General features: G+C 39.2%; 1 pseudogene; it reads left to right on the plus strand.

The window, feature by feature from the left end:
• The first annotated feature begins 243 nt into the window (after window positions 1-243).
• Window positions 244-1,377, plus strand: LOC119530591 (annotated as a pseudogene).
• The last annotated feature ends 11,089 nt before the right edge of the window (window positions 1,378-12,466 follow it).

Consider the following 12,466-nt stretch of genomic DNA (forward strand, 5'->3'; position numbering starts at 1 on the left):
ATAAAATAGACTAATGAGCAGAGAGAAGCCACATGAGTTGAAAGTATGGTTCAGGAAAGATAAGAAGCCATGATGGAAGAGTGGGGTATCAAATCTGTGATATAAAAGTAGAGCAGATTCATTCAGTAGTGCCATACTGAGCAACGCACTGCCGCAGCTCCTCTGAGCCTTTCCAGCAAGTTTGCTCAAGATTGGCCGTCAAGAATCATGGACTGTTATTGTTTTGTTTTCCGTCAAGACACCATGATTCCTGGTAACTGAATGCTGATGGTCATTTTGTTATGCCAAGTCCTGCTAGGAGGCGCGAGCCATGCTAGTTTGATACCTGAGACCTGGGGGAAAAAAAGTCGCCGAGATTCAGGGCCATGCAGGAGGACGCCACTCAGGGCATTACATGTGGGATCTTTATCAGTTACAATCTGGGGAGAAGAAGGAGAAAGAGCAGATCCACAGCATCGGACTGGAGTACCCCAAGCGCCCAGCCCGTCGGGCCAACACCATGAGGAGCTTCCATCATGAAGAACATCTGGAGAACATCCCAGGGACCAGCGAAAACTGCTTTTTGTTTTCTCTTTAACCCCAGAAACGTCTCTGAGAATGAGGTGATCTCCGCGGAGCTTCAGCTCTTCCGGGAGCAGGTGGACCAGGGTCCCAATTGGGAGCGCGGCTTCCACTGTATAAAAATTTATGAGGTTATGAAGCCCCCAGCAGAAGTGGTGCCCAGTCTCCTCATCACACGACTGACTACTGATCATGAGACTGGTCCACCACAATGTGACACAGTGGGAAACTTTTGATGTGAGCCCTGCGGTCCTTCGCTGGATCCAGGAGAAGCAACCAAACTATGGGCTGGCCGCTGAGGTGACTCACCTCTATCAGATACGGACCCACCAGGGCCAGCGTGTCAGGATTAGCCAATTGTTACCTTAAGGGAGTGGGGATTGGGCCCAGCTCCAGCCCCTCCTGGTTACCTTTGGCCATGATGGCTGGGGCCATTCCTTGACCCATCACTGGAGGGCCAAGCATTGCCCCAAGCATCACCCACAGAGGGCCCAGAAGAAGAATAAGAACTGCCAGTGCCACTTGCTCCACATAGACTTTAGGGATGTGGGCTGGAATGACTGGATTGTGGCCCCACCAGGCTACCAGGCCTTCTACTGCCATGGGGAACTGCCCCTTTCCACTGGCTGATCACCTCAACTTGACCAACCATGCCATCGTGCAGACCCTGGTCAACTCCATCAATTCCAGTATCCTTTTGGCCTGTTGTGTGCCCACTAACTGAGCACCTTCTCCATGCTGTACATGGATGAGTATGACAAGGTGGTACTGAAAAATCATCAGGAGATGGTAGTAGAGGGATGTGGGTGCCACTGAGGTTAGACACACACACACACACAGACACACCTGCTCCCATCCATTCACCCACACACTACACAGACTGCTTCTTTATAGCTGGACTTTAATCAGAAGGGAAGGAAGGAAGGAAGGGAGGGAGGGAGGGAGGAAGGAAGGAAGGAAGGAAAGGCAGGAAGGCTAAACATTCACCTTGACCTTATTTATGAATTTATGTGCAAATGTTTTGACCATATTGATCATATATTTTTACAAAATATATTTATAACTACATATTAAAAGAAAAACAATAAAATGAGTCATTATTTTAAAGATAAAAAAAAAAATAGTAGAGCAGATTCAGAGGCTTTTAGCTCCAGGATGTGACTCATGGAGTGGGTAGTTGAGATAAAGTAGAAGGAAAGTCAATGGGGAAAGGAATTCAAGGAATGGGAGACATGGTGTAGGATGGGTCATGTATTTATATATGATATCAGAAATAGAGAAGATCACTATTATGCAGACTCAAAGCTCTCTAATTAATGAAAGGGGAGGAATGGAGAGACCATACCAATGAGAAAGAAGAGAAGCTGATAGAGCCAAAAGGCATGTGCCTCAAAGAAGCATGATTTTCAACAAGACCCTAGAAGTTATTATCCAGAAATAACAATGAAGAGTAAGGAGGACACAAAACCTATACCCTGGTCCAGGGGCACATGGAATATGAAAAATGAGCATCCTCCCCTTACCCCTAGATGCCTACAGGCAAGACAACACTGAAGTCTTATCTTCCACCTCTCCAGAGCATCTGCCCTTGTTCTTCTGAATCTATCATTTCTGTTTGTCAAAAGCCTCTGAAATGACACAATCATTTCTTTAAAAATATTCACTATTTAGTGTTTGAAAAATGGACAAATTTTTGGTTTAACTAGCTCAACTCTTAGATAGTTAAAGCAGCTATTATAGGCCTGGCAAGATGATCTCAGAAACAAATTTGGGATAACATTGCAACTTTGTGATAAGTTTAGATCCCAGCTTAACTTTTAAAGCAAGACCTTCAAGGAAAACTCAGCTGGGACTAATAATCACAATCTATTCAGTTGGTATATTTGGATTTTATGCTCAATATGTCTATAATAGCATGCTTTCACACTTCTACATCTCCACAGTTACAAGGTCTTAATCATAGTGAGTCATAGTGAACTCTTCTTTGGTAAGTAGAATTAACATTCCCACATGAACTAGAGACACTGAATTATTAATAGCCACTTAAGGCTTTTGGTTTTCACTGTGATGTCTGCCTTGCTTTCATAAATTTTAAGAGCATTAAAATAAAATGTCAGCTCCAAATATAAACGTTTTTAAAGCTATTCTTCCTATTGTGGTTTCAGTATTCTTCAAGATAAGGAAAAATCTAACAACAATTACAAAAGTCATCAGAAATTTATCAATGAGGTAAATATTATTTTAAGTGAGGCAACAAGCTTAGAAATGTTTTAAAATGTTATTTCACCACACTGAAAAAGAATAAACTCTAAACACTTTGTTTTCACTATGCAGGATTTATGGCTTATTGGTATCATTTTCTTGATAGTCTTTGTTGGCATAAACCAGTATTACTCAGTGAAAAGTGAAAAATTGAAACTGTGAGATTGCCCTCCTAAAGACATGCAATAGTATGGGTTTGCCTATTTATTTTCACTGGGTTCATCTGGGAATATAGTACAAGAAAATATTCAGGAGAAACTTTGTAATGAAAGAGGACATCCCTATACCAAGCAATGAATAATTTATGATTTAAAAGGTGAGGGGGGAAGGGAGAGAGAGGCAAGAAGGCACAGTTATGTTAATTTGAAGGGTGACAGTAAAAATTAAAAGGACCAAAAGGAAGTGAGGCCCTAAAAAGGGAATTCTAGAAGAGATGTGGATTATTTACAATTTTTTAAAAATGGATTTTAGGTTGTGATAGAGTGAAAAACAAAAAAGGTAAGGATAAACAAAACTTATATTTACCATAAAAAATATCAAAAACATATTAGCTTCATTTGCTTCAAAAGAAATAACTCTGCAACTGATAGAAGAGACATGAGGTGAGACCATTCAGAGAAGTTACTGTAGAGAAAAAAAGAAAAATCCTAGGTCTACAGTAGATGGAACTTGGCTAGAGGGAAAAGAAATGTCAAAGGGTGCAAATTACAGAACTGAAATGAGAATCTGAGATAAGACTAAAAGGGAGAACCTGAGGAGTCAAAGTGGGAAAGAGTAGGGGAAGTTCATAAGAAGCCTAGAAGTTGCACAATGTCATACAATCATAAAGAAAGCAAAACTTCAAATACAGACATGTAAAACAAATAGCACATATGTGTAGATCCATGCTAATAAAAGACTACAAAGCTCAAGGTACAGTTTTTAAACTTTTTTTTCAAAATAAGACTGACTCTGAAGGAATAAATAAAATGAGTGTTAAGTGACTGGCATTAGGGCTCTTCACAGTGGTCCTCAGATGTGCCAGCAGAATGCCACGCAGTAGTGGGATTTTTGTATAACCCAGTTGTCATCTGGGGTCTCCTCCTCCATGAAATTTAAATACAATCATATTGGACCCCCATCTATGCCCTGTGGAGGTTCAAATCCTCTCCAATACTTCTGTGGTTTCCTTGGGGGTTAGTATTGTCACAGCCAATTCCGGTTTCTGGCTCCTGCTCCCTTGTGCTCTCTATCCTGCATTGCAATGACCCAGAAGTGCAATACATCCTTACTTCCCTGATTTCCACCAAACTAATAAATAGTAAATAGTAAATAGTAGTGTCACTTGCACTAAGCATATGTGAGGATAATGGATGTCCCTGAAGGGTCATGGAGTAGGTATGTGTATAGGTAGCAAACAGTGAACTAAAATCACATATCAACCTTCCTGTTCTGGAGTCCACATATCTGATAAGGATTCACTATCAAGAATATGCAAAGAAATCCTGCAATTCAACAACAACAACAAAACCCAATTTTAAAAGGACAAAAGACTTGAAGAGATATTTCTCCAAAGAATATATACAAATGGCCAAAAAGTACAGGAAAAGATGCTCATCATTATTAGCCATTAAAGAAACGCAAATCAAGACCACAGTGAGATACCATTTCACACACACTAGAATGGCTACTATTTTTTTTTTAATGGAAAATAGCAAGTGTTGGAGAAGATGTGGAGAAACAGGAACACTCATTCATTATTGATGGGAATCAAAAATGGTACAGCCACTGTTGGAGACAGTTTGGCGGTTCCTCAGAAAATTAAGTATAAAATTACCATATGACACAATAATCCCACTTCTAGGTTTAAACTCCCAAAGAATTGAAAACAGGGACTTGAACAGATATTGGCACACCAATGTTCATAGCAGCATTATTCACACTTGCCAAAAGATGGAAGTAACCCAAATGTCCATCAACCAATGAACAGATAAACAAATTGTGGTGTAGCACACAATGGAATATTATTCAGCCTTAAAAAGGAATGTCGTTCTGATATATGCAACAACATGAATGAATCTTGAAGACATCATGTTGAGTGAAATAAGCCAGACACAAAAGGAAAAATTTTGTATGAGTTCTCTCTTATGAAATAATTAGAATAAGAAAGTCATGTAATCAAAATCTAGAATATAGGTTACCAGGGACAGAGTGGAGGTAGGGAATGGGGAGGTAAGGCTTAAAATGTACAGGGTTTCTACTTAGGATGACAGAAATTTTTTAGTAATGGATTCAAATGCATAATTCAGCACTTTAATTATGTTTACAATGTTGTACATTGACTGTGGTTAAGAAGAAAAATTTTACATCATATGTATATATGACTCAAACACATTTTTTTGAAAACAGAACTGTACAACACAAACAGGGAAACCTAATGTAAGAAATGGTCTATAGTTAATAGTAAAATTATAATATTCTTTCATCAATTGTAACAAATATACCACATTAATGCAAGGTGTTAATAATGAGGGTGAGGGGCATGTGGGAACTATATTTTCTGCATGATTTTTCTGTAAACCTACAACATCTCTAATAATATACATATATATATACAAAAAGAAAGCATCCTTTAGGGCAGTTTGCATCAGGCTTCCATGGCAAAATTACAACCTCCTGATGCTTGGCAAACCTTCAGGCAAAACTTTGAGCTGCCAAATCAACACTGTGCTTCCTGTAGCCCTCTGTGAGCTGGAGGTGAGTTCCCTGAAGAAGAAAGAGGGCCCAGCTCCCTGCCTGGCCACATTTGTCACCTTGGCTCTAGAGCAGGGCTGCTTGTGCCCCTGTGGTGTTGTCATCCTCTTGTGATTGGCAGCTCGCTCAGCTTCAGTCTGCAGCCCCTCTCTCTATAAGACTTACCCATGATAGGGATAGGGATCCCCTATCAAAGGAACTAACCATGTAGTCCCCTCCATTCCCTTCCTCCTTCTCTCTCCAGAGCACAGGACAAAAAGCCATAACCTCACTTCTTGCAGATAAACTTCTTATGACCCCACCTCTAAGTTCATACATGTTTGAATCCCAGACTGTACTCACACAGAAATTTCTACTTCATTTACTTATTAAACATTCTGAGATAGAAAGTTTGGCAATAAAAGATAAGAAAATTCTTGTCAGAATGGAAAGAAATTGAAAATGTAAGAGAAATTATCTGGGGGGGGGGTGAGGATCTGTTCTTAAAATGTATCAGAAAACAAGGAAACCTATTAAAACATGATATATAGAAAATACAACAGAAAGCACAAAGCCAAAGATTTTAAAGAGCAAAATAAATATTCCCAACTGCTAGTACATTCATCAACTACATGCTAGGAAAAATAAAAGTAAAATATTGGATGACATATCAAAAGACAATATCCATGAGACAATTTTATCAACAGTTATGACTGATAATAGAAGAAAAGAAATCAAGCAAGATTAAAGATACTTCCTACAGACATTTTAAGTATGCAAGAGAAGAAAGGGTGATAGTAGGCTTAGGAACTAAAAATAGACTAAAGTTTAGCCAGAAGAAAAGAAAAAAATTATGTGTAAAAGGAGCACCAACCGCACAGTTTCTAGAACAATGTGTAGAAAGTGCAGAAATTTCAAGGACTAAAATTCTAATGGAGTGGGATGGGAGGGACTTAAATCATGGGGCATGCTGCTCAGAACTCCCAGCAAGCAAAGAAGGTCTTTTTGCCCCATTTTCTGGGAGTGCTGTTGGCCTTCTATTGATGATTCCTTTAAGGATTTCCTCAGCTTTAAAGAGAGCCCTGCCCAAGGTCACACCACTTTCAGGACAGCCCGCATCCAGAGGTTGCTCAATGTCAAGGTAAAGACCCAGCCCACAGCCTAAGACAACTTTGAAGGGACTTCCTAGTTCCAGAGTTCCCTGAGGGGTTGGTTAAGTGAGTTGTCTAGATTGCAGCTTGACTTCTCCAGCTACCCAATCTGCTTCCTTCCCCTCTCTTTCCTAGGGAAGGAGCACTCCTTAATTAATATCCCTTCCACTAAACTCCATCTCAGAGTCTGCTTTCCTGGGAATTGAATATGTAACTGGAGGTGATCGAACAATGAATAATCAAATGAATTAATATAAGACCTCACAAATGAACAGTATGAATAAGATATTCAGCATTCGTTTATGTGTTTATAACCTCGCTACTTTTTATGTAACACTTTAAGGATTGTCTGAGAAACACTTTGGTTTCAATGACATATGCAAGAAAAGTCAATATTAACAATTTAAAGAAATAAATATATTGTTCTAGTTTGCTAATGCTGCTGGAATGCAAAACACCAGAGACGGATTGGCTTCTATAAAAGGGGGTTTATTTGGTTACACAGTTACAGTCTTAAGACCATAAAGGGTCCAGGGTAACACATCAGCAATCAGGTACCTTCACTGGAGGATGGCCAATGGCGTCCAGTTAACCTCTAATAGCTGGGAAGGCACGTGGCTGGCATCTGCTCCAAAGTTCTGGTTTCAAAATGGCTTTCTCCCAGGACGTTCCTCTCTAGGCTGCAGTTCCTCAAAAATGTCACTCTTAGTTGCACTTGGGATATTTGTCTTCTCTCAGCTTCTCCGGGGCAAGAGTCTGCTTTCAACAGCCATCTTCAAACTGTCTCTCATCTGTGGCTACTCTCTCAGCTCCTGTGCATTCTTCAAAGTGTCCCTCTTGGCTGTAGCTCCTCTTCAAAATGTCACTCACAGCTGCACTGAGTTCCCTCTGCCCATCAGCTCATTTATATGGCTCCACTGATCAAGGCCCACCCTGAATGGGTGGGGCCATGCCTCCATGGAAATTATCTCATCAGAGTTATTACCTACAGTTGGGTGGGGCACATCTCCATGAAAACACTCAAAGAATCACAATCTAATCAAAACTGATACATCTGCCCACACAAGATTACATCAAAGATAATGGCGTTTGGGGGAACATAATACATTCAAACTGGCACATATATGTTCAATAAAGTCATAAAGAGAGAATAGAAGCAATTAGCTCTTAAGGATACTAATACCACTGATAAGTTTTTTACATGAATCTGATTGAAATCCTGGTGTGTATGGTAGAAAGATGACGGACAGTAGACAAGGTTGTGCCATAGAGGATGCACAGCTGCCTAATGATTTAAGAGTAATAAAGAAGCAAGATAGGGAAGGCTATGTGTTTTATATATATACGTATATATACTAGGAAAAATATATTAAACTCAGGAGTTTATATTCCATCATGATATTCCATTTAGGATATTCCATCATAAGGCACAGACGTGAATGTTGAAGAGCGAGTACTAATGATATGCAGGTCTTTGATTTTAGTTTATTCTTAAATCCTGCATGGAAGAAAGATATCTTGTGTTGGTCTGGGGGAAATAATAGGTTTTGTAGAAGGGCTTAGGTTTCAAGGCTCTCTGGAAGAAGGGACAGGTAACTGCAATTAGATAACAAGATAAGGCTGAAGAAGCAATTTCCGGAGCCAACCTTCTCTCTAATAGTTGGGTCTCACTACCATTAAAAAGGTGCATTATATAAATGAAAAATTAAATTCAGACATTAAAAGTATGTTGTTGCTCTTTATTAACTAGCATGAAAAGAAGTCAATGACATGTCCAATAGAAGAGGAATATTTCAAAACAGCATGTTAACAAGTACATTAAGTAAATACTATATATGTTTATATGTGAACTTATATATCCAATTATCTTTGAGTAGTGGGATTTTGAAGGATTTTCTTTTATACTTGTATCCTGGTTAAATTTTCCATGACACATATAACCTGTTGTAATGTCATACAGGAAATTATATTTGGTGCCTAGTCATCATGCCTGCTTGTCATATGCTGCCCTTTTGAGCAACCGTCCCAGTTAGCCCTGCCCTAGGCATAACCATAACTAGCAAAGCCTATACCTCCATATTGTTTGGATAACAGCCACCCTCTGCTTCCCCAAATGGCCCTTGATGCTTCTGCCATTTCACGCCACATAATTTACTAGCAGGGCATACACTTTCCCATGGTTTGGATGATGAAATCTGCACTCAGCGTCTCCAGACAACCCTTGCCACGTCTGCTTTTCGTTCCATATAGCTTAAAGCTGCCAGTCCCCAGCATCCAGGGAAAAGCCCTACTCCTCCCCTCTGGGTCACAAGAAAGACAAAAATGTGTGACCCATACTTTCTTCTTCTTCCCCTCTTCCCCACTGACCATCACGGGAGCCTAGGTTAGGTAAGCCGGGGGTCCTTCTGCTGCCCTCATTCTCCACTCCACCTCTCCAGGGCCTTTGGTCTAACACAGCTGTCCTTTCTTGCATGCTCTACTGGCTGGCTATCTGTGTTTGTGTTTCATCACCCCAAAACCTTCCACATAACATCAAAAACACCCATGCAATTTTTAATATTGATTAAATAATGAAATCAAAGATGACGGCGATAAAGAAGAATCCGTTTTGGAGTAAAGACTTTGTTGGATGATAGAAATATGAAATACTATAGAAGTGAAAAGAAGAATTTGTCAAAAAGGTAAAACATAACAGGATGGTAGAAAAAAATTAAAGCTTTTTTAAAAGTGAAAAAATTGAAGTTTTGAGAAATTGAAACAGCCTTGGAAGATATAAATAGAACAATCCTATGGAGAGATTTACAGACATACCTCCCCACAGATATCTCAGGATAGTAAAGTTAAAGCCCTCTTCTTCCTTCACCCTGGAGACATTTGCTTATGTGCCAGGGTAATAAGTAATCTCTCTCTCCAGAAGGAAGGGGCGGCAAATGTCCCAGAGCTCCATAAAAGCTCAGTCTCCTAATTTGAGGACTCTTCTCCTGTGATGTATTCCACTGCATGTGTAGGTTCATCACTCTGTGGGCATTTGGATTTTGGAAACCAATGAATGGTGCTGCTCTGGATGCTGTTTTTGCTGTAAGTAATAAATGATCTGTTTCTCTAACCCAGAGGTCTTGTGTACTCTGTCAGTATATGTATATAAAAAAATGTGGCACTGACTTATTAGCTTACAAGAAGGGTAAAATCTTAGACCCTTTATAATTTTGGACTTATGAAAAACAATGTATTCATTTTGTTGACTTCATTTCACATTGGGAAAAGAACCGTAAATACTTCAGATTTAACAGCCCTAAGACAATCAAACGTAACTCTTTAAAGTTTGAAATCCTATGCAGATATGAGGAGAAAGTTTCAATAACTCATACTTACAATCTTAAGCTCAAATATAACGGATAGGGGTAGCATTGCATCCTTCTGATGTGATACATGCCTTACCAAGCAGCTGTTCAATAAATAGTTGTGAAATTTGATGTTTACATGCAGAAATAAAAATTGCATACACATTTATATTCATATTAAAGACAATCTTTTTTTTTCTTTAGCATTCCTGTATTCCTTCATGAGATATGGCTTTATTTTGTCCGCAGCCTTCCCATCCAGCTCTTGACCACTATTTATCTCTTCACTGTGCTATGGCTATTGCCTCAACATTTTTTGGCACCTTCCCTACAGTTGTGAATGTTGAGATGTTCAGGATGCTTTGTTTTTTCACGAGGTGTTTTTCAGCTCCTGAAGTTTATCCATTTTTGTCCTGTTTCTCAGAAGAGCAAAGAGCAGCCATTGGTCACCACTGATTGATGGAATAAGAGACTAAGAATAAGGTGTCATTCAGCCACCCCTTTGTACCATGACCTTATTCCAAAGATTATTTGATCCTTCAGGGTTTCTCCCAAGTACCCCAAGAGATAGGTATGTATTGGAAACTTGAATTAAATGTCAGAAACAGCTCTCCTAACAGCGCTCTTATAATATTCCATATATTCCGACATGAAAGCAAATAGTTGGAATTAATTCCCTTTACCTTCTTCATGTTTGTTCAAGCTGGTCCCTCTCAATTGCTAGTTTTTTCAAGTTGCAATTTTATTGTCCATTGCCAGAACATTTTTGATTGCTTTATTCAAAAGATCCAAATCAAAATATACAATAAAGACATTTCCTGGAAAACTGACTATTGTTGCTTAAATGCACATTTACCAGAGAGCTCTAAAGAACTCCAATAAGTTTCTACATTTACATAAGTTTAATTTGCACCACAAATGTTGCCTTTTCAATGCTTTTCTTTCTTTCTTTTTTAGTATTAGTTTTTTTAACCTCTTGTCTTCACTGCATTCTTTTAAACCCCAGCACTCTACCCTTGTCAGTGATAATACCTGGATGTGGTCTTCAATAGAGGACACTGCCTTGTTTCTAGAATTCGGATACGGCACCCTTGACTAGCTAGGATCTCTTCCATTACTGATTCTCATCCTACCTTCACTAGACATTCTAAAATAAAGTGCTCCCTCCCCTGTTCTATTTAGTTTAACCCTCTCTGTTGCATAGCAGAATGGGAAAAGAGAGAAGGATGGAGGGCAGAGGTGAGTCACTGAACATAACAAAGTAACCTGACTTGGAAAATGCAGGGTAAGTGTTTGAAAGAGATATTTTCTAGATCAGGATAACCCAAGAAACCTTCTTTGAAACATTATTCAAATTAGGCAAGGCAGGTTTTTCTGTAGCACACCTTGGGTCACCCAATCACAATAATTCCTTCTGATCTGGTGTATTAGAATAGAGGACAGGAGGGAAGGAAACCAAGTGTCTCAGGGGTTATTTTTCATGGTTGGTGAAGTCCTGAAGGGGATTTGGGATGTCAGTCCATCATATCCTAGCTGAGAGTTAAATGTAACTTCAAACTCAGCTGAGTCTGAACTCAGGAACCAGCAAAGGACAGGAAGTAGTGGAGGGTGATGATGGAATTCAAAGTGCTTCTGTGAAGCCTGGGGCTGGGATAAGATCAGTTTGGGTCATAAGGTGGGAAGGATGTGGCCTGAAATACAGCACAGGGCTGTGGGAACAACCAGAGTGGGTGTGAAGAAGAGAGGCTAGGCAGACGGTTATCTTCACCCTGCTTTGTTTCTGTTATTGTTCCTCTAACTTGTTTCTCTCCCCCTAGCTTTCCCACTTATATTTATTTCTTCAGTAAATGACTCCAGGGTTTGTGGGATGGACGGCATTGTACCACATAGCATGCAAAGTAGATAAGACAACATTCTTAACCTTGGGAATTCCTTATTGCAGGAGATTATGGTTTAGGCCTATGTTTCCTAAACCATATGTGAAGAATCATTACTGTTCCACTGATCACAATGTATATTAACAATGGGCTATCACCAAGTATGTTAACATAGGAAAGGAACTAACGTATCCTGCAATTCAGAAATTGCTCAACTCATTATTTTATAAATTTATGTAACCACAAATTTGCTTTATAAATTTATTTATTTATTTAACTCCTATTTTTTTCTAATAATAATTCATAATAACCTAAGTGAGAGAAATGCTAGGTGAAATTGATAAACATATCACTCTCTCTTTCATAACACTCCATAAAATTTTCCTTATAAACTACAAAAGCAATGCATGCTCATTGCTACAAGTGTATTATTCTCAACTGGAACAAACACTTACTTCTTTTTACTTAAACAAATGAGATCAAATAACTGTTTTTAGTACTCAGAACCATTACCACATTTTAGAATTGACCTAACAATAATGATTCTGTCTTCCCTTTTCTT

The sequence above is a fragment of the Choloepus didactylus genome, chromosome 3 (genome assembly GCF_015220235.1).
Source record: "Choloepus didactylus isolate mChoDid1 chromosome 3, mChoDid1.pri, whole genome shotgun sequence".
Lineage (NCBI taxonomy): Eukaryota > Metazoa > Chordata > Mammalia > Pilosa > Megalonychidae > Choloepus > Choloepus didactylus.